The sequence below is a fragment of the Schistocerca americana genome, unplaced genomic scaffold, assembly GCF_021461395.2.
Source record: "Schistocerca americana isolate TAMUIC-IGC-003095 unplaced genomic scaffold, iqSchAmer2.1 HiC_scaffold_18, whole genome shotgun sequence".
Classification (NCBI taxonomy): domain Eukaryota; kingdom Metazoa; phylum Arthropoda; class Insecta; order Orthoptera; family Acrididae; genus Schistocerca; species Schistocerca americana.
The window spans coordinates 2,396,528-2,422,044 of NW_025725884.1; positions in this window are offsets into that span (position 1 = coordinate 2,396,528).

Consider the following 25,517-nt stretch of genomic DNA (forward strand, 5'->3'; position numbering starts at 1 on the left):
ATGACCAAATTGGTCGCAGCCTACATACGTCCGAACCGACTGTACTCTGAAGACAAAAGAAACAGGATGGCACTATAATCGCAGTCATTTTCGTTTGTTTTACGAGATCCCGCCTGGTTTTTCACAGAAGTAATAACGGGGTTTGCATTGGCTGTTTTAAAGGTAAGAAGGGAAAAAGGAAAAAGCAGAAAGAAAGGTGTGGGCAAAGAATTGGGCAAAGAAGTGGCCAATGCAAAGTAAGAAATTCACCCATGTCCAGGCTGGGAGCTTATAATTTTTCTGATTATTTAAGAAGGGGTGAATCGTGCATTTCGGAGCTGCTGGACATCATAGACCCATTCTTAAGGGAAAAATAACACAGTCCTGAGGTGTGCTAAACTCCCAGGAGAGATTGTTAGCGGTATGACGATTTCTCGCCATTGGCGGCAGATCTAAGATTCAGTACTGTCATCCCGCTACAATTATTAACTAACATTGTTCCTGAAACGTGCAACATGATATATAGTTGACAGAGGTAATAAATCATGATAAAATAAATAAAACAAAAGACGTTCATGAAAACGTTATTAATGTACTTACGGATGAAGTACAAAGGATGACCTGCAAATTTCAGAATCTCATTTCATATTTGAACAAGAAGGACTACACGTGAGGGCGTCGCGCATCATCTAGTAAATACAACAGATACGTAAGAAATGAAACATTTAGCGACTGTTAGAATTGTTGGGTTGGGTTGTTTGGGGGAAGAGACCAAACAGCAAGCTCATCGGATTAGGGAAGGAAGTCGGCCGTGCCCTTTCAAAGGAACCATCCCGGAATTTGCCTGGAGCGATTTAGAGAAATCACGGAAAACCTAAATCAGGATGGCCGGACGCGGGATTGAACAGTCGTGCTCCCGAATGAGAGTCCAGTGTGCTAACCACTGCGTCAACTCGCTCGGCCTTAGAATTGTAATAAATAAATAAAAATTAAAGATCCCACACTTTGGTCTACAGGGAAATTAAAATCTAAAAACAGAAATGAAGAAGATCGACAGACTTAATCTCGTGTTTCACATAGAGAAACCATTATGGATTCGTTAAAAAATGAAATAAGTGCCTCATTTCTTGCATCTCTTTTGTTATAATCCTAGCACGATGTGTCGCGAAAACATCTGCAGTCTTTGAATTTCTTTAAAAACTCTGTCCTTAAGGTTTCGTCCGCCTCGGACGTCGAAATGTATACAACAGTATTTAACTCCGAGAGCTGTGTCAGAATAGGAGTTTTACTCATGCGGTTGGCACGATCGCGCTTCACACGACAATTTCTTGGGTCGGTTGTCGACTTGTCGGAGGCGCCCGACATCCCGACAACGAAAGTTCGTCGGTCGGTCAGTCAAAACACCGACACACAGCCAATTTGTCGGTTGGTGGGGCACCTCGAGAGGCGCTGCTTTCGAGTCTCGTGATCTGCCTGACGGCTGCAACGGATGATACGAACAGCTGAGGCTTATTCGTCTTACTTGATTTCCATACTGCACATCAAAGTATTGTGGCGTTGTTTTGTTGTCTGCACAGACTTTTGGAGGGGAGTAGTAGTAGTAGTAGTAGTAGTTTGGAGGGGAGTTTTCGAGTGGCGAGAGGAGAAGGTGTAGTAGTAGTTGCTTTCGAGTGGCGAGAGGAGGAGGAGGAGTAGTAGTAGTAGTAGTAGTAGTAGTAGTAGTAGTAGTTGCTTTCGAGTGGCGAGAGGAGGAGTAGTAGTAGTTGCTTTCGAGTGGCGAGGAGTTTTGCATCAAGTTAACAGACATGGTATGTGAACTCTGGTATTTCTTGTAAATTGTACTTTGCAGGGATGTTATGTTGTAAGAAAATGACAGTGTTCCTATTTTAGTTGATTTTCTTGTAAACATGTTATTCATATAAAATGAAAATGGCCGATATTTAGATATTTCCCTCATTAAAAGTTATATCTAATACAACTTGTATAATAGCTTGCTCTTTGCAAATATTTTTTTTTCACAGTAAACACTGGACATTTTATATTATTATTTTGCCTGTTTCGACTCGATAGATGTTTGTTTTTCTTTCGTCAGCCGTGGCTGTGCTGTTTATTTTTGCATTAGAGGTTTTCCTTCCGTCATCTGACTTCTGATTTCGTATCCATCCAACCCAAAAATCTCCGGGTGAAGAGTGTGAGAATGAAAGTTTGGAAACCCACCAAACGTCACATAATACTTTTTCAGAATTTTCACAAAGAGTACAGGGAATGCATATTAAATTCGTTGTCTGTGATAAGGAAATTTACGAGCAGGTCATTGCTTCCTGCAGTGGGAGAAGAAGTGTGTGTTATGTTTCCAGCAACTATTTCGACCAATAACGGACGATTCTTTCTATTAATTTAGAGTGTTTTCTCGTTGGTATTTGGCCGTCATTAGATAGTGGTTGGTAGGTGTCGTCGACATCTGTTTACCATTGTTGGTCATATTTTTGTACTATGTCTGGAGAGTTTTCGTTTGTTTTACTGTGGCCTTACTGTTAGATATTGTAAGTGAAGGTTTACGTAACGGGTTTTTACGATTTCAGTGTGTTTTTGTCATTATGGGCTTTCTTTTTTCTGCCATAATGACCAAGTGAAATATGCGCTATCAGTTTTCAGAGATGTGTGTGGGTATCTGGTATCGAGGGTTTCGTTCGAGCAATACTGGTCAAGCGAAGTTACAATGCCACTGGTTTTTGTTTTGCGTATTTGGGTTGTGCTTACTGTGCAGAATTTCGTGTGCTAGATTTTTGGGTTAATATTGGTCTGGAAAGGTGATTATTCTTACAGTCTTTTGTCCCCACCGATAATTTCTACTTCTCGTGGTTGGCCTGTTAATTTGAGCTTTTAGTAGTCATTATTGCGCATGTTACTCAGTTTGTTCGCGGATGCTGTGAGTGGCACTCTGAGGGACATATTCTTTATGCTTGAAACCCAGATTGCCGGTATTTTCATATCATGAGTCAAAGCAGACAGGTGGGACCGCAACCTTTCGGTAATCCCGTGAACAGTGCTATGCATTTTGCCATCTACTGAACTCACTCTGTGTTGTAACTCGATGAATTGCATCCATTCTGATTCCGTTGTAATGAACAGTAGAACTATACTGGTACATGACAGAATGTGTGTATATCCTGTTACTTTAATCACAAGGTTTGCAGTTGTAGTTCAGGGGTTATACGTTCTCGTGTTCTATAACTTGCAAGTAATAGGTTGGAGTGAATGTAACGGTTACTGCTCTACTAGATGGAAGGTATGTTCTAGACGTTCAAGAAAACGGAGGAGGGATGGAAGCGACTGCCGATTTACTTCGATACACAGCTCTCAAGGGACTTGTTTGGAGAGTTCATAATGAGTAGAAAGATAGTGCACATCAATTATTTTCCTTTCATTGGAACTTTGAAGGAAGGATCTGTCTTAGGAAAAACGTGAACCTAAAAGGGGAAAAATAAACACCTCACGGTACATCAAATAAAATTCTTAGAATCTTAGCAATATTCCAGAATGTCTCACATGAAGTGAAAGAATCCCAGTATTTTGTTCTGAGGTTGCAAGAGTCAAAAGGGTTTTTCGGAAACTGAGAAAATATGGTCATTCGGTACTATTTAGGTGCTAACTTATACGATACGTTCCTAGTCTTCGAACCTGTAAAACTTTTGTCGCTTATTCTTCGTCGGCCTACATTAAGAAAAAACTATCAACCCTAATTTAGTTTTCTGTTGCATAATCACATGATGCAGCTGCACCTACCAGTGATTTTCATGGACGTATTCAAGCTGTTTTAAGCAAAGAAATCCCACAAGCTACCTACACACACTATCATCCTTTAAAGGATGTGGCTGTTGCCTGTTACGACCTTTCAAACTAACTCATACCCATCTTTTCCCAGTCCTAATATCTCCCATTCTGCTTGTAGTTCACAATCGAATGAAGAATTCTGTGACCTGGAATTCCCTTGAGTTGTATGCTCCCAATCTTCACGATATTTTTTTTTTAACTTTTTCATTCATGCTGTGAATGTATCTGTTCTAATTCTTCGTTTTTAATCATATCTTCTTGTGCAGCCCTTGTCTTTCTTAGGAACCCCATCTTGTTTACCACAAAAAGGAAAAGAAAATTACAAATTTAGATTGTTTAGGATAACACCGTAACCGCCGTTACTTTATAGAATATCACGACTGTTTCTTTTTATGCTTTATAGGCCAGTATTCTGCTAGCGGCGCCACAGAGACCTTGAAATTTCTGTATTTTATTTTCAATATCAGTGTCCAAATCAAAACTTACAGCGCAGCCTAAATAAGAGTTGAGACACTTGTTCTAAAACTGAATTATCGGAAACAGTTTTTGACCTGACTGGCGATTTTCCTTAGAATGCCATTTTTGTTTTGTTACTAGTAATTCTGAAGATGTATTTCCTTTCAGCTGGTATATTGATCTTTGTTAGCTGATACACTGGTCTTTGGAGGTCAGTCTGAAATACATTCAGATATTGCTCATTCGTTTCGTTAATTCCTTTGTTTACTTTACATTTGCATTTGCGATAATGTCACTGTAGTGTTAAAAAGGATAGGTGGCAGTCCACATTCTTATCTAACGCCTTGGTTAATAATTATTTCTTCTAATCGATTCCTGTGTTTATTGCAATGTATGTGGTATTGTAAAGACTTTTCACTACCTCTGTTAGATGGTACGTATATCAATGTTTGGACATAATCTTCCATAGGCTATCACGGCTCACACGTCCAAAGGCCTTCTGAAGATCGATAACACGATATGGGTTTCTACATTAAATTGTGTGTGTTTTCCGATGTCTTATTACAACCGCAATGACTTTGCATAAACGACCTATAACCATTATGTTCTTCAGAAATAATAGTTTCTGAAACATTCCGCATGTGGTTATTTATCTATCTGTTTAATTTGTAGCCAGTGTTTGGAAGACTTACGCCGCGATAGTTCCTACAATCACTGTGTTTCCCTTTCCTGGAAAGAGATCACTTCTGCTTTGTACCAATGGTCTGGGGATCTTGCATTTCGACCAACATTCCATTAATTGTTATGTCTTATTTAGTGGTAACCCTCCATATTTAATTAGCTCTGCACGTATTCCATCTATGTTTTTTTCCTGCATGTCATGCCTTTCAAAACGTGTTGCTCGTCCGTAGTAAATGCATCTACTGATTCATTGTACATACTTTCTCGAGTGTTATTTACAGCCTTCAGTGTACAACACAGATCTGTATAATAGACCCGTTGATTATTGAGTACAATGTTCAGTGAGGCAGCGTCTTTTTCTCCCTTATTGAGGGCTTTCATGACCTCGTACGCACATTGCTGTCTGCCATATTCATCGTGTTCTAAGACTTATGAATGGGTCCCGTGACGGTTGGTGTGCTTTGCACAGCAATTGTTGGGCAGCATTCTGCTTTATTTCGTACGTCTGCAAACTTTCTGACGTTTTAATCTGTAGAAACTTCAGACATGCAATGTGTTTCTTTAATCGCTTCTTTAATTTCTGTGTTCCAAATTGAGTAGTTTCCCCATCTGTTTTCTTCTTTCTACCAAGTGCTTCTTGGGCTTCTTCAATGATCTGGTTTTGATAGTTCATTCTATATTGATGTGTTTATTGACTGGTATCAAAGCAAGCTTTCATTTTAGTCAGTACTGATTAAGTTTCCTAATACTGTATTCCGACAACTCGTGGTGTGGTTTCTTTAGGAGTTTGTCTCCTATTTTGGCAGTAGCCTTATCTTACTGAGTAGATGGAAGTGGTCACTACCTATGTCTCGTCCTCTATAAACATATGTATCTCACATCAGATTCTTCATTGTATCATTAATCAGAGTGCAGTCAATCACAGACAATCTTCGTGCACTTCATGTAAACTTGTTACTGTGTCTGTAAAATGTCATAGTAATTTTAAAATTGTTGGAGACAACCGTGCGTAGTTCATTTCCATTATCATCAATCGTCTTTTCTCCAAATAAGCCTGATATTACTGGTGCAGGTACATTTCCAACGCTTGCATTAAAATCACCAGCAATGGTCTCCTGTTTTATTTTTATTCACTTTGAGGATCATCTTTTCCTCCTCTGGGCTGTAGACAGCTTTTACTGTTAGGTGATCTCTTGGAATATGAAATCTGACTCATTTATGAGAAATTCACGAATCTGCCTTCTCCACTTATCGTTGACAAATTGCCACTCCAGCACTAGCTCGTTTTCTTTGTGGGACGCCACTGTAAGATATCGTGTAGTCCGTCAGATCTTTTGTTTCTCTTAGTTTCTGTTGTTGCAGTGTATACCTCCTTCCTGCGTACTTGGTTTAACTCGTTTTCTGTGTTCGTCAGTCCTCTAACATTCCACATTGCGAAAGACACACCATCTGCGCACGTTATGTCACGTGATGGGGCTTCCACCTCTTGCTTTATTTTCGGCTGGTTGGTTGGTTGTTTGAGGTTAAAGGGACCAAACAGCAAGGTCATCAGTCCCTTGTTTCAAATAGACTCCATTCTGCTAACGGGACATCTCAGTATAGTCAGAAAAATAAAACGGATAAAGGGGAAACGTAAAAGGGCAGTCACGTTGTCATTAGTAAAAACAAACGAGGGAAGTTGGCAAGAGAACGAACCCAACACTATGCTGAAACAGCATAGGCAAGACCACCTGTGACTTAAAAGGTACAACTGCTATAATGCAGAAAGTACGTATGGGAATAGAAAAACTAACCAAGCCTTAAAAAGAAGGGGTAAAAACAGATTAAAAGGGAAAGAAAAGAGGATTCTGGCCAGGGAGGTGAATCGGGAATCTCTGAACACTGCCTACAGTGGGAGACACCCAAACACTCACCGCCCTGCCCCAACACCAGAGGGAGATTAAAAACTTTAAAACTGAGAATAAAAACCACTCTCCCGGAGGAAACCTAGAACCAGAGAGACCATCTGGGAATCGTCAGCCAACATCAAAGGTAAAGTGTGGGGGAGTCTGTACTTAGCACGCAGAGCCAAAAGAAGGGGGCATTCAACCAAAATGTGGGCCACTGACTGGAAGGCTCCACAACCACATAGCGGGGGTGGCTCATCACGCAAAAGGAAACCATGGGTCAGCCTGGTATGGCCAATGCGGAGACGACACAGTGTGGTCGAGTCCTTGCAGGAGAGGCTAAAGGAAGAACGCCATGGGCCTGTATTCACCTTAATGGCACGAAGTTTATTAGACAGTGGAGTAGCCTCCCAAGAATTGGCCCATGACCGTGCAAAGTGGGATTTGATGTGAAGCCGTAAATCCGCTGCAGGAGGGGTTACAGAAAACGGGGGGTAAGTAACTGCTCCCCCAGCCAAACGATCAGCGAGCTCATTACCCGGGATACCCACATGGCCCGGGACCCATAAGAAGTCAATGGAACAAGCAGCACGGTGAAGATCAGCGAGATGGTCATGGATGGCAGAGACCAAGGGATGGCGCGAAAAACACCGGTCAATAGCAAGAAGGCCACTCATCGAGTCCGTACATAACAAAACGCGGTTGTGTTGGGATTGTTTAATAAAGGTAAGGGCCCGGGAAATTGCCATCAATTCCGCAGTAAACACCCCACATGAGGGTGGCAGATGATTTTCCGTTCCAACGAAGGACGTGAAGGCATACCAAACATGATCAGCAGATTTAGAGCCATCAGTGTAAAAAACAACAGCATCCCGAAACTCCCATAAAATTTGGCGGAAAAAGGAACGGAACACCACCGGGGGGATGGAATCTTTCGGACCGCGGCGGAGATCCATCCGAATTCGAGGCCGAGGAACTAACCAAGGAGGGGTGGAGGGGAGGGAGCGAGGAAGACAGGACAAAGAAGGAAGCCGAAAATCATGGGTAAGAGACGCAAGGCGCAGCCCAACCGGTAAACCCGCCCGAGGGCGGGAGTCAGGCGGGCGACGTCCATGGTCTGGGAATAGGATAGAATAGGAAGGATGAGCGGGAGAAGAACGGATAGTAAGGGCATAAGACACCAGAAGCTGGGACCGCCGAACAGAAAGGGGGGGATCCCAGCTTCAACCAGGAGACTATCAACAGGGCTAGTAGGGAAGGCACCGGTGGCCAAACGGATACCACGATGGTGGACTGGATCCAGCACGTGCAGCGTGGAAGGAGCAGCTGAACCATAAACTTGACAACCATAGTCCAAACGTGACAGAACTAGAGCACGATAAAGACGGAGGAGGAGGGAACGGTCCGCACCCCAGGAGGAGTGGGCAAGGAAGCGAAGGACATTGAGTTTACGGAAACATCCTACCTTCAGGAGTCTGATATGGGGCAGCCAAGTGAGCTTGTTGTCGAAAAGAAGACCTAGGAAACGAAACTGTGGAACCACAGGCAATCTTTGTGCAGCGAGATAGAGCTCTGGATCAGGGTGGACCGTAGTACGGCGACAGAAGTGGACCACCCGCGATTTTAAAAGAGAGAATTGAAACCCGTGGGAGAGGGTCCATGCAGAGGCACGCCGTATAGCCACCTGGAGCTGCCGTTCTGCAGATGGCATCGAGGAGGAACTAACCCAAATGCAGAAATCATCCACATACAGGGCAGGGGCGACCAAGGGACCGACAGAGGCCACAAGTCCATCGATAGCAATGAGGAAAGGAAGGACACTCAAGACAGAACCCTGTGGGATGCCCGTCTCCTGGGTCCGTGGAGAACTAAAAGCAGTACCAACTCGAACTCTGAATGACCGATGGATCAGGAACTGGCGGATAAAAATCGGGAGTGGGCCCCGAAGACCCCACTGATGAAGGATTAGTAAGATGTGATGGCGCCAGGCCGTGTCATAGGCCTTGCGGAGGTCAAAAAACACTGCAACCAAATGGCGGCGCTGGGAAAAAGCCTGCCGAACTGCGGATTCCAAACGAAGCAAATGATCGATTGGAGATCGTCCCTCTCGAAAGCCACACTGGTAAGGGGCAATAGATCCCGAGATTCGAGGACCAAAGTGAGCCGACGGGCTACCAGCCGTTCAAGTAACTTACAACCAACATTGGTCAAACTAATTGGCCGATAGCTGTCAACAGATAGGGGGTTCTGACCAGGCTTAAGGGCAGGAACCACAATGCTATCCCTCCACTGAGAAGGGAAGTCACCCTGGAGCCAGATACGGTTAAACACCCGAAGAAGATGGTGCCGTTGTGGAGCACTGAGATGTTGAAGCAGCTGGTTATGAATGGAATCTGGGCCAGGAGCCGTATCATGAGAAGCAGATAGAGCAGAAAGAAATTCCCATTCAGTGAAAGGTTCGTTGTAAGATTCTGACTCACAAGTGGTGAAACATAAGGTGACAGCTTCAGCCTGCTGTTTTTGATGAAGGAAAGCAGCTGGATAGGAGGCCGACGCTGATGCCACTGCAAAATGGGTCGCAAGATGTTCTGCAAGAACTAATGGGTCCGTACAAATGCCATCTGGGAGGTGAAGGCCTGGGAGGGTGGACTGCCGATGGCAACCTTGGAGAGAGCGAAGTGTAGCCCATACCCGTGACAGAGGGACAGTGGAACCAAGGGAAGAAACGAATCGTTCCCAACATATCCGCTTGCTCTGTTTGATTAAATAACGGGCTTTAGCGCGAAGGCGCTTAAAGGTAGAAAGGCTGGCTACAGATGGGTGCCTCTTAAAGTGTTGCAAAGCTCGACGGCGATCACGGATGGCAATGGCAATGGCCGTACTCCACCACGGGACTTGCCGACGACGAAATTGTCCAGATGAGCGCGGGACAGCAAGGTTAGCAGCGCGAACAATCGCGTCAGACACGTCACGTAGGACGTCATCAATACAACCCGACAAAGAGGGAGAAAACTCGACCTGTGCAGTATATAGAGGCCAATCGGCGCGGTGGAAAGACCAACGAGGTAACCTCTCCATCGGGGAGCGGGAAGGGAGCGTGATAATCAACGGGAAATGGTCACTATCACAAAGGTCGTCGTGTGGCGATGAAGGGAGGAGAGAGGGAGAAGAAAGAGAAAGATCAATGGCAGAAAAGGTACCATGACCAGCACTGAAATGAGTAGGGGAGCCATCATTAAGAAGGCACAGGTCGTGGTCTGCAATAAATTGGTCGATAAGTTTGGAGAGGAATCCACGTGCTAGCAATGTCTGTACGGACCAACGTACAAACGCCACCAGAAGCCCGCAAGGGTCCGACCCGATTTCGACAGAAAACACGGAACCCACGGAGGGTCGGTGAGTGAGCATCAGTAAAATGAGATTCCTGGAGAACCACACAAGCTGCTGAGTAGGACGAAAGAAGGGATTTCAATTCCGGAAGGTGACGATAGTAGCCATTACAATTCCATTGGAGAACCACAGAACGATGGTTTAAATGAGGGCTGAACACGCTAAATCCAGTCATACCGCCGGGTCCCCACCCGTCACCGACAAGGAGGGGGCGACATCCATAAACGACAGGTCAGAATCCGGTTGTGAAGCCGGGGAAGGGACCTCCGGTGACACCAGAGGCTCTTTGTCCCGGGACTTATGTTTCTTCTTCTTTTCAGGCTGAGATCGAGGAGGGCTGTGTGGCATAATGGAGCCAGCTGCAGCAAGATCAGGAACAGAAAGAGACCGGGCGACCTGGGGGCCGATAGACCGCGGCTCTCGCGGTCGCCGCGCTGCAGCAGACCTTTGACCTGGAAGGTGCCGGGAAGGGGCATCCCGGGAGAGGCGCCCTTGACCGGCAGACGCCGAAGGAGTGGGACACTTCTCCGGCTGGGGAGGGGGAGCGGCGCCCAGAGGAGAAGGTGTGGGAGCCGCAGGGGAGGGGGGAAGGAGAGGGGTCCGGGATGGGGGTAAGGAAGGGGGAGGAAGGGATGAAGATGTAACCAAGGCGTAACTAGATGTCATGGACACAGGGTGCAATCGTGCATATTTCTTACGGGCCTCTGTGTAGCTTAAACGATCAAGAGACTTATACTCCTGTATCTTTTTTTCTTTCTTATAGACTGGGCAATCTGCTGAACGTGGAGAATGACTACCATGACAATTTACACATACAGGAGGGGGAACACAGGGACTCCCCTCATGGAGTGGACGTCCACAGTCACCACAGAGAGGGTCCTGGGTACAGCGAGAAGACATGTGGCCAAAACGCAAGCACTTAAAACACCGCATAGGAGGTGGGATGTACGGCTTCACATCACAGCGATAGACCATAATCTTAACTTTCTCAGGAAGGGTATCCCCTTCAAAGGCCAGGATAAAGGCACCAGTATCAATACGATTATCTTTAGGACCCTTCTGAACACGCCGAACAAAGTGAACACCCCGCCGTCCGAGATTGTCCCGAAGTTCCTCATCAGTTTGAAGGATGAGGTCTCTGTGAAAAATCACACCTTGTACCATATTTAGAGACTGGTGAGGGGTAATGGACACGGGAATTGTGCCAAGATGGGTACAGGCACGAAGGGCCGCAGATTGGGCAGCAGAAACAGTTTTTATCAGTAATGAACCCGACCGCATCTTGCTCAGGGAGTCCACTTCGCCGAACTTGTCTTCAATGTGTTCCACAAAGAATAAAGGTTTGACACCGGTGAAAGTATCTCCATCAGTCCTGGTGCAAACTAGATAACGGGGGAAAGGTTTTGCCCCTAGACGGCGGGCCTGACCCTCCTCCCAGGGGGTAGCCACGGAAGGGAAGGCCGAAGGGGCAAGAGAAGCAGCACTTGAGGAATCAGTACCACGCAGAGAGACGGCCGCAGAAGAGCGGCCAGAGGTTTGGACCCTTATGCGTTTCATCTGCATAGCGTCCGCCCTGATACCACCCACTCCGATCAGGGGCTCTCCTCACGGGCGCCACCCAGCCACAGCAAGGGCCGTCTGGCACGGCGGCCATTGCCGGGAGTTCCGATGCTCCAGGATGATGAGCAACCACTCCAAGGCATGCATGAGGAGGTCACAGCTCAGGTATCAGAAGTGTGATCCCTGTGTGTTCAGGGGGCTCAACCAAAAGGGTACATAGCGACCCCACCACACGGGCTGGCTACCGTGCTGGCTATGCACCCTAGCATCAGACAACGACGTAGAAGAAAAGGTGGAATATACTAGGAGGGCACACGTCGGAGACACTAGGTAAGGTGCTCTTCCCCAAATGGCTCTCACTACGGAAAGAGAAATTTTGGAATGGAGGTCAAACCCCAGAGGGGGACCAAGGAATGCCAAAAGGAGGAGATGATTACGCAACAAAGCCAGAGTGTAAAACCAACAGAACCAGGAGGATAGCGGGGGCCAACATAAGCAAGGACACCAATAGAGGGAGAGGAGAGGGCGAGGGGAAAGGGGTATGGAGGGGAAAGGAGGGGAAGGGAAAGGAAATGCAGCCCGGGAGAGAAAGAAGGCTGCAATGGCTCGGGGCCCCGTGCTCGCCACGCACGTATCCACGAAAGAGTTGTGGACCCCCTGGGGGGTGCTTTATTTTCTGTCGGGGTTGTCTGGCTTGGGAAGCTGGGCGCTCAGCGCCTCTAGAGCCCTCCCTGCCCTATGTATGAACCATAACAGTCTCGGTATGGTGAAATGTCGGCCACAGATATTTTGACACTGCAGTACTGTTTTTGCGAGTGATTCGGCAGCACATTTAATTTTTGATTCAAAAATGGGAATGAAGATTTCTGAAATAGAATTTAAGAAGCGACACTAAATATGTCTGTCAGTATGGTTCACGAATGGCTTTGAAGTAGACAATTTAACTCTGCTGAACATTCAGGCAGAAAATTCGGAACGAGCTGTAGAAGCATCAACGTTTAGTGCAGAAATTTTCATTTGTCTGTTCACAAGTTTTCTAGAAAAGTGTGCGTTACTACTAAATTCCCTTCACCGACTCCACTGTTACATTGTTGCTATGTTATTTTGAGTAGTATATATTTTTAACCGAATGTGGATCAGACTCAGGTTTCACTTATGAATCGAAAGAAAATGGTGGGTAGAGGTGGCAACAAAATAGGTGCTGATATTCCCACAGGTTCATGTTCTTTTGAATGGTTACGAAGTTGCCAAAACGTCTTGGGGAATATGTAGGTGAAATGGCGAATAAAAATGACCTTTCAAGATTTCTCTGTCAGTAGGGTGCGTGCATGGATACTAGATTGCACGGCAGGGATCACGAGGTGTGTCCACAGTAGCGAGCAGCACCGCCGGCGTCGAAGTGGACCCGGACAGCGCTCAGCAGCCCGGGATTGCCACTATGTTCTGTGTTGTAATTGCGTTTTCGAGCGAAAACGTAGTTCCTTGCGTCAATGTTAATTTTTATTAGCGACTGGTGACTGAATACAGAGTTACGGCGTAATTATCGGCGTGTTGAGGGATTTTTAGAGTTAGTTCTTAAGTGAAAAATAATCATTTGCTACGAGCCCTAGAAGCGGTGAGACAAAAAGTAAATAGACAAGTGCTTGAAACTTGCAGATTCGCTTCCAGTTCAAAATGCTCTTTGGGTTGCGATTACGGAAGAGATCCGAAAAGAACTGTTGACTACTCGTTCTAATTGCAGGTAGAGTAATGCTGTTCCAATTCTAAATCTATCCACTGCTGATTCAGGACGTAGTACTGATCCTAATGAGAGAAATATTCCGACACAAAAATGGAGCTACCACAAGGAATTTGAAAATATTTTACAGGAAAACGGAAGTAAATTAACGACTAACGAAGAAATTGCTACTAGACAAAACGTTAACCACGAAAAGCCACTGCTGTGTGACAATGCGTGCCTACGCTAGTAATCAGAAATTATGAAAATAGAAACAGGCTCTACGGACAAAAGAATACAGGATACAGCACTGAGTTACGGAAATTAAATCATGTTCAAAAAGTGATTCAGGGCTCTTTCTGTATCAACTGTTTATGGAAGCACAGCGTACTAACTGGTCACTTGAAGGTATTGCGTAGGATGCGGATTTACGTTGCCTATCTTATATAACGTTAGCTTTTCTCTGATCTTTCCTGGAATGTTTCACAAGGGCACGCATTTTCTACAGAATTAGAGCTATCAACAAGAAAAAATGCAATGATACTAAGTGAACTGAGAGAAGACAAAACTGAAAAATGAAAGGTTGTTATAACCTTCCACAATAGCGAAGAAGCTTAATACAGTTATGGTTTAAATGACAATATAGGGGTTTTCTCCGTACCACAGATTTAGGGTCTAAGGCTGTGTGAGCCTTTTTTTAAATCTTTATTCATGAAAAAGATTAGTGGGTCCTGTCTGCGGATTGTGCTCTTGCGGTAGCGTTCTCGCTTCCGCGCACAGCGTCCCGGGTTCGATTCCCAGCGGGGTCAGGGATGTTGTCTGCCTCGAGAAGACTGGGTGTTGTGTGTTTTTCATCATAATTTCATCCTCATTCACTCGCAAGTCGCCGTAGTGGCGTTAAGGAACTTGCGGTGGCCGAACCGCCCCGCGAGGGGTCTCCCGGCCACCAGTGCCGTAAGCTCATACTTGGGTCCTAATTACATACAATGTACTGATTACCAAGCAACATTTGCTATTCTTTTATCTACTAAATATTAACTACAGGATGGAAAGCTAGCTACTCACTGTTCAAGCCTACTGTTCAACCTACTATGCTAACTACTCTACCAAGCACCGTCCTGCAGCGTTAAAAATGTTCCAGCAAAATACAAACCTCTCTCTTGGCCGTGTCCACTGAGCTAATCCCAGTGGGCGTGCCATTTGCACTGGGCTGGCCTTATCTGGAAATCACTGCAGGTCTTTCAAAATTATCCATAAAAACTATTTTCTACGAATGAATCCTAACTACTAGGCTCAAACAGTGTGCGGTGTCTAATTTGGCTAAGTTCACACCCACTCCCTAATCCAGGACGTGGCGGATTCCAAAGGTCACGGCGATCGTCCAGTCCGCGCCCCGGCGAAGTGGGATGGCTGTGGGATGTCGATTCATTGCTCGCCACTCACTCTCTCCCTTCGGTATTCATGCAGGACCTTGGTAGATACCTCGCTGCGAATGAGGACGAAGTGCCGGACGTGTGTGTCTTGTTACGTTGTATCAGGATAATCCCTGGGCAGCGTTTGGTATTCAAAGGACGTTTACATGGCCCATATTTCACGACAGTGTATGCACAATTGTTGCAAGAGTTTCGTACCTAGAGTCATAATTTATCGTTGACCAGAGGTGTGCCAAACTTCTGTATGAATCGTCTGTAGCCAAGCCCCGATGGATGATCAGTAACCCAGTTGTAAACTGGTACAGTCATGTCTTAGTACTGGTACCGCCTGTCCTCGTACCAGCTGCTTTTACGACATATTCAAGTGTCTTAATTTGAAACTGCTTTTCTGTTCCTGAAGTACAATATTCGTGTTCCACAGTCTAATGTAAAAGGTGTCCTCTGTGACTTTTCTGAAAAATACAGTCTTCATTTAAAGGAGTGTTTATCAGCCATTAGTGGGTGCGTTTGAGAACTGGATAGAGATTGATAGGTGGGACTCAGCTGGTCGCTCTTTGGTTTCCAGACACACTGTGGTCAGGCTACTCTCGCATGTGTGCCACCCTTATACCTGCATTACACCATAAATTAGCCCAAGATCTTTTGTAAAGTTCATGTACGAAGCTGACACATGAAACCCTTTAAAGTCCAATAAAATTCTTAACGTTGGATTTGGCATTTGGCGGGAGCTATCCATCGTTCAGGAATGACCAGTAGAGCAGTAGAAGTGTTAGGGCTGTGAAAGTACATTGCACCATGATAGCACATTGCCTGATCCTTGCATGTCCCTGCAGCAAGTGTACGAATACAGCAGAAAGTATAAGAGGCGTAACTATTTTTTTTTAATTTCTTGGCTTTCGGAACGCGCACATACAGCCAACCAAACACAGGAAACGTTTTTACAGTTGGTTTCGACAGTTCATGGAAGACGTTATTTGAATTCGTGTCCTGGTACGATGTAACACAAGATTGGCAAGTATCGGATTCGACATGAAACAAGATTTACGATCAGTACACGAAAACGAGTGAACAGGACGAAAATCGAACACAACAGACACAGTGCTGGTATGCTATAAAAATTCTTCAGCTAACAGAAGAAATAACACGCCATTGGTACAAATTAGGGATATTGCCAGTCAGTCCACAATAATGACTAACAATGAAATGTTTTTTGTATGTTCTGCCAATTGTTTCAAAAGCTTTGGAAAGACAATTGAATGTCTGTACAAGTCTAGAAGTTCTGTCTACACAGATCAGAACAGCACAGCAGAACAGCTAACAAGAACTAAAGTGTTATTACAGCCACACGCATTGATACACAAGTACACAGGCAAGTACACACAGAACGTACACAGTGACATGATTTGAGACTGAGCATTCCATATCCTGCAGAGTAGCAGATACAGTCAATTGAGCTTAGGCCTTCTGGCTTCTAAGTACATTAAGCATTAATTAGCTACTGGGAGCTATATTCTGATGCTGGCACTGTTGTCTAATTCGTACGGCAGGTTGTATGTTGCTACAGCGTTCGATGTTAACGGACTTCGGAGGCTGACTGGGAACACATGACAAACAGCCCGAAGATTACGTCTAAGGAGGTTAATGTGATACGTGCCCAGAGGACATCGTAGAAGTCAGTGGTTGGATGACACTTCCCGAGTCGATGCAAGTGTTTGTTGAACTTCCAATGTTTAATTTTCAGCCATACTGTAGTTGTGATACCCTGGAACACACTGAACTGTTGGATGAACTAACGTGTAGTGATCGCCATTTATTTTCGATGTCTGTGACCATTACTCTTACCAGTCCATAGACAATCGATTCGTGAGCATGGGTATCATATCTTTAAGAGGGAGCTAATCATATATATAGTAGCTCCATTAGCTGCATGCCTCGGTACTTGCTTTGCACGGCCGTCTACTTATTGAATTCCAGGTATGGAAGAGTGGCATTTCATCTATACCCTCACGATGTTGCTTCCAAAATGCTGGTAAGGAAGCTCCGGTGGGTTCTGTAAGTTTTTCGCCTACGGTAGAAAATCAAGGCACTACCTACAGCTACCCAGTAGCTTTATCTACAGATGTTGGTAAGAAAGCTTTCTGCAGTTTCTTCCATACGTTTTTCGACTAGCGTAGAAAATAAAGGTGGTATGTACAGCAACGTATGAATTACTGGGGCTGTAGTAAATGACTTTGATGACCTTTTGCTAAGCTCTTCCATCCTATATGTACCTTGGTGCAGGGATTGGATGTGCTAACCTTGGATGAGTTGCCACTCATTATTGAAGTACTTTGGTTGTTTGTGTAGTCTACAACTTACTGGAGTCCGGCAGTAATATCTTCTCGTTGCACTACATAATGAATATTCTTCCTCCTGAGACATTACTTTTATTTATAGACATAACCGATACCATGTATAATCTCAAATTTCTCATAGGCTAAAACTGTATCAGCTGTCTCATTACAAGAATTCATTTTATTTTGTATATGTTGTATGTCAGGGTAACATGTATAAAAAAAGATTGTCACGATTCGTAGTAACAGTTAAAATGGCTTTTTTTGGAAATTATTTGAAATTACAAAATTTGTTGCATACTTAAAATTCGCATTTATTGCACAATCTAATACTAATTATTGATGTCTGGATTAATTAATGAAATGATATATTAGTGGTGATTCTTCTTTTGTTTTGCCAACTCTTCGTTTATGAAGTCTTTGGGATATTGTGGGTACCGCAGAGTATGTAAGGAGTGGTCGGCATGTCTGATGGAAACATGCATTTTGTTGACATTGTAAGCGACAATGTATTTATTGGTTTAACATGGGAGTGTGTGTGATTTAGAAGAATGGTATCAAAAGGATGTTCATAGCAAAAGGAAACTGTTCAGTTATTTTCTTTTAACGAACCTAAGAAATCGAAATTTTCAGCTGCAAGAAAGTTTTAGACAGGACAGCTATCTAAAACAACGAGATAATCAAGGTAAGTAAAAAAATTGCTCTTCTGTAATCTCACTGTTTTCCAAAATTGTACAAAGAATGGAAGCTAATGGTGATGTGTGGGAGGGTGAGATTACAACTACCGGTCGTATCGTAATCTTTCACGCACGTGTTCTGCTTGGAGCTCACTTTACAAGGACATCGTGCTGTCAACGGACAGATGATATCCCTGATGGGTTACGGTAAAGTGATTTGTCTGCACAAGATTTTTCGTTGCTAGTTCAAGTATTAGTAACTAGATATCTTTCAGGCAGTTAGTTATTGGCTGCGTTTGGATCCAGCGAGCGGGCTTAGTTATAGATGAAGCTGATAAAGCATTTTTCTTTAGATTTTGTACTGACAAACTCAGATCATGTTCATGTCAAGTTGTGACTGGATAGAAGAATGTAGATGTGGGGAGGTTCGGCGTGAGCCATTTATCCAGAGGGGAGTCTGAGTGGCTGTTTGAAGTTCTCACTCAGTTCCCTGATTTCTTGGTCAATAAATCGTCCGTCACCAATAGCATCCTTTACAAGAAACGGCTGACTAATTATGTTCCAGTTAGGCAATCCCCGTATCTGCTTTCACTGTGCAAGGCAGGCCTTACGACACATAGTGGACGAAGTGTTTGAGGAATGAGTAATTAGGCCATCTGCATCTCTTCCTGCCTCGTCCTCGTCAAAGTTTCTAGTCCTGAAAGAGTTGTCTGGGTACCGCCTGCTCGTTTATATGAAATTGAATGTGAAGGTTATTTTGCAACCTGTTCCGTTACCGACTTACGCCATTGTATCACCAGGTTTACGAAGACAAAGATTTTTACGGTCTTCAGTCTGAACCAGGCATTTTATCAGATTCTTCCCACTGTAACGGTTTAACAGAGTTCTATTGGGCCTGCACACAGGTGGAGCCGTCGTTTCCCGATTATTGGATAATATCTCGCGAGATCTGAAATTAAGTCTCTTTACGATTATCTGGACGATGGTGTCTACAGCGCTCTCTTCGAACACCAATATCTGGAGTAGGTCTTACTTCGTTTACGTGCTGGTCGCCTCATAATTAAGCTGTCTAAAGTAAGTCTACCACATAAGGCAGCTGAAAGGTTCAAATTCGATCAAGGACAGTCTAGATATTTGTGTGTGTTTTCTCCATCTCAGAACAAGAAGATAATTGCTCGGTTTTATAGGCATGCTCAATTTTTCTTAAGGAAGTTCGTGCCCCATTTTGCTCAATTAGCCATTCCCTTGAATGACCTACGTAAGACAGGTGCGGAGTATCGCAACTGTCTGCCTATGATGCTGTGAAGACCGCTTTGGCTAACCCCATTTCTTACAGTGTGCTTTCCAGAAATCTTTCATTGTGCAGACCAACGCATCTTATTCAGGTGTGAATGCTGTGCTTCTACGAGAGGAGTTTGGATTGAGCGTAAATCTAAGAAAGACGAAGGTAATTACAAGTAATAGAAATGAGAACAGGGAGAAACTTAATATGAGGATCGATGGTCACGAAGTAGCTGAAGTTGAGGAATTATGCTACGTAGGCAGCACAGTAACGACTGACGGACTGAGCAAGGACATCAAAAGCAGACTAGCACTGGCAAAAAGGGCATTCATGGCCAAAATAAATCTACTAATATCAAATATCGGCGTTAATTTGAAGAAGAAATTTCTGAGAATGTACGTCTCGAGTACAGCATTGCATGGTAGTGAAACATGGACTGGGGGAAACCGGAACAGAAGAGAATCCAAGCATTTGAGATGAACTACAGACCAATGTTGAAAATTAGGTTGACTGACAAGGTAAGGAATGAGGTTCTGTGCAGAGTCGGAGAGGAAAGGAATATGTGGAAAACATTGGTAAGGAGAAGGGACAAGATGACAGGATATCTGGTAAGAGGGAATGACTTCCATGGTACTAGTGGTATTATAGAAAGCTGTAGAGGTCGAAAACTGTAGAGGAAGACAGAATGGAATACATCCAGCAAATAATAGAGGACGTGGGTTGCAAGTGATACTCTAGATTAAATCGTGGCGGGCTGCGGCAACCCAGTCAGGACACTGATCAAACACCACAGCGAAAAAACAAAAAAGCGACATCTGCTTGCCGTTTTCACGGAGTAGCGAGGAGTGTCTCCGAGCTGTGGGCAGGTAGGAACGGACAGCGGTTAGCAGTAGATGTGTCTTTCCTACTATACTACGAAGTCTGGACTGTCTTCGGTCCAAGTTGGCACTGTGTAACGAGGGCCGGAGTGGTGTTCCTGCAGGGCCGTGTATCGCCGCAGCTGAGCTCTGGACGTGCAGTGCGGCCTGGCCGCGCCTTCCCTGGACAGCGGCTACTGCGTTCTGCCGGACGGCGTTTTGTCACCTCGACAGTTGCTGAAGGCCTGTTCTTTCGCGAAGCGGTCGTTGGCGTGTGCAACATGTTTCCGATACAATGTCCCACGTTTTAATCTCTGAGTTTCGCTTCTCTAGTGTGAACTCGTCCCACACCTGGCTCGGTCTGATTTTGAAGATCATCCTACTTAATTTCTTTTTGCGTTTATTTTACTTTGAGAAAATTTTCCTGTTCTCATCCAGCAAGTGCCAAAAGCATACAAACTGACTACTGTAAAACATGAGATCATTTATCTACTGAGAGTAACTGACATTCCATATTTAAAATAATTGTGCCTAGTCAGACACCTACAGTCACGCAAAATAATGTTAAATCTTTTATACCACATAACAATTAGGCCTAATTGCCCCTAGGACGAATAGAAATTGGAAGAAATTTGGCTTACATGTTTTCAAAATGTGTCCATAAGCTATAGGACAAAAGTGACCTGACGAATGACTGGGTTTGAAAATCTTTAACCCTAAAATGCGCAGGGTAATCGCTTTCCAGCTACGTCACTGTACTTTCAAAGACCCCGTAACAGACCACGAATATCCAAGTTACACATCACAATGCCCAACAACTTTGTGCAGTAACCACATCCCTCCGAGCTCGATACAGCAGCTAGAATGGGACACCAGCACAGAAGCTCTATATTCAGTTAATCAGAAGCTGCGAGATGTGCAGGCAGAACTGAAGTTAACGACCAACCCTGAACTGGACTTCAAACCGATTACCAGTAATTTTGATGGAATGCTCACTACATTGCAACAGCCTCATCGGCTGCTAAGAATGATACACCTTTATTATTTACTGAAAATGGTAACAGTTTCTTGCACTAAGGAAATTTCAGTTTGATCAATATTACAAACTTTGCACAAAACCTCATTTATCATTTACCTCGGGTAGCCTTCCACATATTTTAGGGATGATACACATCAGGGAAAGCAGAATTTGAAGGTTTGTACAGAATGATTTGAAAGCTAAATATGGACAATCACTGAAAGTAAGGAAATACTGGAAATCGCAAAACATCTGAGATGGGGTGCTCAGATGACGAACCCACAGCAGGAAGTGTAAGACCATTATTTGACGTGTGTTGATTACACACGATGGCACTGTGGTCCCGGTGTCAGATACACCCCATTGTAGGAAGTGGCTTTACAACCTCCTATAGCTACGAGAGGTTGCTGCTCAGCTACGTCAACAACATTTGTGCTCAACTACACAGCTGGAGTTTTTTTACTAGTGGTAAATGGGAGGATTATTTTAATCCAACTACTGACAGACTTTCCATTCAATATAAATATTACTACAGTCCGATGACCTGGTCGATTTTGCATTAAGAATCTAGCTGCTTCCAGGAGAAACAAATTTGAGTTGCATTACTTCACGTAATTGACTTAATATATACAATGCTATCATGATCTGCACATTACGATGCATAATATCATGTTAGAAGTTTAACAACAAAACTAAGTTTTACGGTTACAAACTGTGTGACAGGCAGCGTAACTGACAGCACGGAAGTATCTTGACAACTCATCGAGTATGTGAGGATGGGAACACCCAGTGATTTTCTCGCTTATGAACATGAAGTTCGTTTGGAAAGTTTATGAAAGGTTTGAAACTAAATTTGACATACAATTATTATAACAGTAACTAATTTATAAAGTAATCAGACGACTGAAGCTGTTTTGTACATGAGAGTTCGAGTCTTTAAAGCTCAGAGGTTTACTGGTACATTTAGAACCCTTCCACGTTCAGGCACAGCATTTTCTCAAATAAATTAGAGATATATGGAAACATCACGTCGATATTTTGAATAGTCATGTTACTGCATTGGTAACAACGCATGCATAATATCAATTTACAATTAACTTATTTGTTGTGAACAGAATTTTATGGAAATCACGTAACATCAGTGACAACTTTCAGTACAGACAGGAAAAAATCCTTATTTTCTACTATCCGCCCAATGTGTTTCGGAGCTACAGCTCCATCTCAACGACTATGGATACAACGGGCGTTTCATCTGCTTGGGTTTTTTAGACTACCGACACATTTCTAGGTGAAGAACACCCTCTAATAGGATACTTACACTACACCACTTCTCTCCTCTTTCGACCATTCTAACTTATTACCTACGTCTGACGACACAACTTTCGTCTTCTACAATGGTGAGATACATTTGCACTTATGAATTTAATCTATTTGACGTGTTAATGACAGAACTATATTAGTCACATTTTCACATTTAGCCATATTACAGTCACGTGATGTAATGACTTGACTGATTTTCATTTACATAATTAACAAACTTAAGGAAATAATCTATTACTAGGAGATCCGACACGTAATTTCAGTTTACATATATATTCAACACGAAAATTTAATTGCTATTTTATGTAACTGATTTAGGTACAGAAGCAGTAAACAACAGTATGAAGTACGTAAGATAGGGGAGGGGAGTGATTTGGGGGAGGGGGGGGGGGAGATGTCCCTAACTTCGGAGCCACTGGCCTTTAAACTATCACTGTCCCTCCAGAGCCAACTCTGGAATGTCTCGCTGAAAGGCTCGTAAGTCGTCGGGAACGGATTTCCACTTCTGAGGTGCTGGCCAGCAACTTGCATCTTCCACTGTATATCTTATGAGCTGGGTGCTTTCAGGTCAGGCAGTAGCGATAGTGAAGTGGCTGGAAGGACTGCATTCAGCGGACGCCACCATCATCTTCGTCAAGTGAAGACAGCATGGGGAAGTTCTGGCTTTACCTCTTCTCTTATTCCTGCTGACTGATCTGCGGAACGATCTTCTTCAATGACAAATGATCACAACTCTTCCAGTTATAGCCACCAACATACAAATGATGAGAATCAGTGCAGACGTCCGTGAGGTCAGACACGGAACTTGGAATATGGTGCCATCTGGCGGGCTGTGTGCTGCAGACACTGTTTTGGGAGGAAGTACACCAGTATCTGATACAGCAATGCTCTACCACAGCGTTCTATCCCCGTCTTCACATTGTCTTCTCTTCGCAACTGGCAACCACAAAATTACTTTGCTTGTCAGCGGTCTACGGCATGGTACATAATATCACTGGAGTTTTGAAATATCAGTCTTCTCTGTCTCACTTTCATTTGTTCACTAGCCATCAAGGTCACTTCAGCGCTGTGGACCTATCCAGGATTGTCCCTGTAGCAACTCCAGGAACTTTTGATTGTGTGATTCCAATATGCTCCAATATTTCTACTGGTGATCACACCTCCAAGATCAGCAACAGTTAACATTTGACATGGTTTACATCCCGAGAAGCAACCTTCTTTATGTTTAAGGCTTCCTTTTCGATCCCATTTACTTCACTACTGATGCAGAGTAACTTCTCCATCTGTGATTCACATTTTATTCACGAACTAGGGATATTGTGAGTGATCATGCTGACACTACTGTTCTGTTTACACATCTAGTATGGCTTGTTCTGTCTCTTGCTTAGTCTTCACATCCAAATATTATTTTCAGGCGTTGGACTATGAACACTTACATGGATCGTTTACGAACTTTATCGCATAACACCCAGCTTGGAGGGCCAGGCTCTCTCTGATGGGATCGCTCCCAGGAACGTTGGCTTCCTCTCTAACCATGTCCTGAGGCCGCCGCCGCCCCCCCCTCCCCTTCCCCAATTGAAGGCAATAGTGAAAATGAAAGACACCCTCTGGCCTCGCAACCTAATACCATTGGGGTCGAAAAGAACAAGAGTTGACCAAGAGAGGCCGACAGAAAAGGAAACAGAAGATCGTGAAGTAAGTGGAAGTAAAGTCAGACTTCGTGAACAGTGACTAGCAAGACCATTTGCATGAAAGGAACGTTGATGTCCTAAGGTTGTCAATTATTTTAAAGTAATATTTCTAGTCTGACTGCGCTTCTGTAATACTGCTTATAAAGTAATGGTGATTAACAGAAGGTAACTTAAAAGATGCATCTGCACACTGTATATTGTAGAAGTTACTTATTTAGTAATGCTGCTGATCTATTTGACATTGAAAGTTTGTGATCGTTACACAACGAGAGCTAAATTGAGTTTACACCTTACCCAAAAATAATTTCTTGAGTTACAATTCTCTTAATCTCAGTTATAGTTGAAATGGCTATGCAAGTTGTTTGATCTGGTCATACAAAGTAAAATATTCGTAACAGTTCAACTGTAAACCAGCTTCTGTATCTACCATTTACCATTTCTAGTAAGTGGAGGATTTTTGTAACAGGCTTTATTACAGTGCTTGTGAGAAATAACACTAATTTAAAAGTCTCAGCAACTTTTCACGTAATATTACAGTTTACTTTCAGAGACAGGAATTTCAATTGACTACTTGTAATACAAATTTCAGTTACGATGAACTCTTTGATTGCAAATATTTCAGAGAGTTCTCTGCACTGATAATATGAACACACAAAAATTCATAAAAAGACAATGATAACATAACAGGTATCATTAACTACAATTAAGAAAACCATGGATTCTGTAACTAGCAGTTCGTTCCTCAAGTAGAAGAGGTAGGCTGGGAAAGGTTAAAAAGGAAGAGGAAGTGAGAGACTGCAATGAGTAGGACCCTCATGTGGTATTGGTGAGGTTACATAAAGATCGAAGGTTAGAAAAAATTACTTTTATAGCTATCTCTAAGCAGTAACGTGTTTTATCTTCAAACACCGACATTTGCATATACTGGCGATCAGTACAAAATCAAGTATTGGCTTCGAAATGTCCGTTACAATGCTGTCTTCTAATCACTTATTACTAGTTTTATTCACTGATCACACTCACAGTAGTATACAAACACCATAAGTGAAAGAAACCCAATATAACAGTAGAAGGAATTTAAGATCCAATGGGATTACGTTGTCATCTTCACATACTTATCAAAAAATATTTAACACATCAGATATCCTACATTTCTACATATACGAAGAAAAACTGTTACAATAAAAATTTATATAAAAGTGATCATAAGTTTGCAGTTCTGAAGTTATACATTTTCAGGACAAATGGAGAGTATACATGTGCATAGCAATATGGAACTATTTCTGCCAAGTATTATGACTTAAGATCGTATTAATGTATAAAATTAAATTGATTACGTTCAATAAAGGGATTATGAAATTAATCTTCATTCCACTCCCAAAGTGAACTGTATGTTCGAAGTG